The sequence below is a fragment of the Rhincodon typus genome, chromosome 23 (genome assembly GCF_021869965.1).
Source record: "Rhincodon typus isolate 14 chromosome 23, sRhiTyp1.1, whole genome shotgun sequence".
NCBI classification, from domain to species: domain Eukaryota; kingdom Metazoa; phylum Chordata; class Chondrichthyes; order Orectolobiformes; family Rhincodontidae; genus Rhincodon; species Rhincodon typus.
In genome coordinates, this window is record NC_063354.1 from 11,427,395 (window position 1) to 11,430,558 (window position 3,164).

A 3,164-nucleotide genomic window follows, 5' to 3' on the forward strand; every position below is an offset into this window, starting at 1 on the left:
GCTGCTTGGCCTGCTGTGTTCATCCAGCTCTACACCTTATTTATGAGATAGCTTTGGCAGGTAAGACAAGGGTGAATCCAAAGAGATTCTACAAATATATTAAAAGTAAAAGAGTAATTAGGGAGGGAATAGAGTGTCTTAAGGATCAACAAGGTCATCTATCTATGAGCCACAGGAGATAGGTAAGATCCTAAATGAATATTTTTGTCAGTATTTAATATGAAGAAAGACATGGAAGCTAGGGAACTCTGGCAAATAAATAGTGACGTCTTGAAAACAGTCCACATTACAAGAAGAGGAAGTGCTGGGAATCTTAGAACGCATAAAGGTAGATCAGGTCTCATGGATTTATCAAGTGTATCCCAGGATATTGTGGGAAGCTACAGAGGAGCGTGTGGGGCCCTTTGTTGAAATACTTATATCATCGACAGCCATGGGTGAGTTTCCAGAAGACTGGAGGGTGGCTGACGTTGTGCCATTATTTAAGAAAGGCTGCAAGGAAAAGCCAGGGAACTACAGACCAGTGAGTCTAACATCAATGGTGGGTAAGTTGTTGGAGGGGATTCTGAGAGATTACATCTACATGCATTTGGAATGGCAAGGACTGAATAAGAATAGTCAGTGTGGCTTTGTGCATGGAAAATCATGCTTCACAAATTTGATTGAGTTTTTTTTGAAGGAATGACCAAGAGGATCGATGAGAGCAGTGTAATAAACATTGTCTATGTGAATTTTAGCAAGGCCTTTGACAAGTTACCACATGGTAGACTGCTTAGTAAGGTTAGATCACATGGGATCCAGGGAGAGCTAGCCAATTTGGACACAAAATTGACTTGATGCTAGGAGACAGAAGTTGGTGGTAAAGGATCGTGTTTCAGAGGAGACCTGTGACTAGCAATGCGCCGCAAGGATTGGGTCTACTGTGGTTCATCATTTATACAAATGATTTGGATAAGAACATAGGAGGCATGGTTAGTAAGTTTGCGAATGACAGCAAAATTGGTGGCATAGTGAACAGTGAAGCAGGTTATCTAAGAGTACAATAGAATCTTGATCAACTGAGTCAGTGGCATGAGAAATGGCAGATGGTGTGTAATGCAAATGAACGATAGATGTTACATTCTGGTAAGACAAACCAGGGCTGGACTTACACAGTTAATGGCAGAGCCTTGGGGACTGTTATCCAACAAGGAGACCTAGGGGTGCAGATACATATTTCCTTGAAAGTGGTATCACAGGTGGATAGGGTGATGAAGAAGGCATTTGGCAAGGTTAAGTGCAAGAGTTTGGACATCAGGTTACAGCTGTACAAGACATTGGTAAGGCCACATTTGGAGTACTACATTTAATTTGCGTTGCCCTGCTTTAGGAAGGATGTTATTAAACTATAAAGGGTACAAAAAGATTTCCATGTATGTTACTGAGACTGGAAGGAGAGACTGGATAGACTGGCACTATTTTCCTGGAACGTCAGAGGCTGAGGGGTGACCTTTACAGTTTATAAAATCACAATAGGCATAGATAAGGTGAATACCAAGGGTATTTTCCCCAGGGGAGGGAACTCTAAAAGTACAGCCCATAGGTTTAAGGTAAGTGGAAAAAGATTTAAAAGGGACCTGAGGGGTAACATTTTCCACACGGAGGGTGGTGAGTATATAGAACGAGCTGCCATAGGAAGTGGTAGAGGTGGGTACAATTGCAACATTTAAAAGACATTTGGACAGGTACATGACTAGGAAAGGTTTAGAGTGATGTGGGCCAAATGCAGGCAAACGGGACTAATTCAGTATAAGAAACCTGGTTGCCATGGATAACTTGGGCAGAAGGTTTTTTTTTCTGTGCTGTATACCTCCATGACTCTGTGACTCTATGGCACCAGTACAGGGGAGATAAGGTTTATTGATGGGACAGTCTAAACCTAAACTGTATTGGGATATTTGTTCTTGCAACCAGCATAAATAGGAAAGTTGAGAGGATTTGGGATAAATTTAAGGAGGCAAGAGATCAAATTTTGGAAGTATACACAAAAGGAAATGGAGAAAGATATTAATATGGGAAATGATAATCAGACCGTGACAGGAAAGGACAGACAGTACAATCTCTCTTTGGAATTTCTTTTAAATGAAGATTTTAGACAGGTTGTACTCATTGGCTACAGGCCTACTGGTGGTTGGTACAGCTTATTCTTGACCCGCAGATTCTCCTATAAAGAATCCAAGAAGATGTTAGTTGCTGCAAAGAAATAGATCTATCAGTTTCCATATTTTCCTTTCAAGATGGTTCTTCACTTAGCCTTAAATGTCCACAGTACTCCAGATGTAGTATCTCCAGACATCATGATCTATGGCCTGTGCTTCCCAGTGACGTTGGTCAATATGCCACTCAGATAGGGTGTTCTTCAGCAAGTCTTGAAACATTGTGTACAGCCCCTTTAATCTGTTCACTACTGGTCAGCTGTCCATGCAATACTATCTTGGGAGACCACTATCTGCCATCTGGGCAACATGAATTACCCAACATAGTTGGCATGCATGCAGAAGCACGGTCTTGATGCTGTGATTTTACCAGGACTTCAAGGTTTGTAATCTGGTGTTGCCAGTGGATCTTGAGGATGCTCATGAGGCATTCTGATAGAAAGGGTGCTAAAAGGTATACATAACATCAATACAGGACCCATCACTCATCGCCATGCAGAAGATTGGTGATTATGTCTTTGTACCACACATCTTTGAGGAAATCAACTGATAAGACTAAAGGTTACAAAAATAACAATAAAAAGTCTGTATCCAAACACAGACAGCATGCAAAACAAAACTAATGAATGCATAGAATAAATAGAAATAAATAAGCACTATTTGATAGCCATTCTAGAGATGTGGCTGCAGGATGACGTAGATTGGGACCTGAAGAGTGGAGCGTATATGACATTTAGGAAGGTAGGAAGATGATTAGTAATCTCGAGACAAAAACAGAAGTTGCTGGAAAAGCTCAGCAGGTCTGGCAGCATCTGTGAAGAAAAGATCAGAGTTAACATTTCGGGACCAGTGACCTTCCTTAGAACTGAGTTCTGAGTTCTGAGGAAGGGTCACCGGACCCGAAACATTAACTCTGATTTTGTTTTTTCTTCACAGATGCTGCCAGACCTGCTGAGCTTTTCCAGCAAC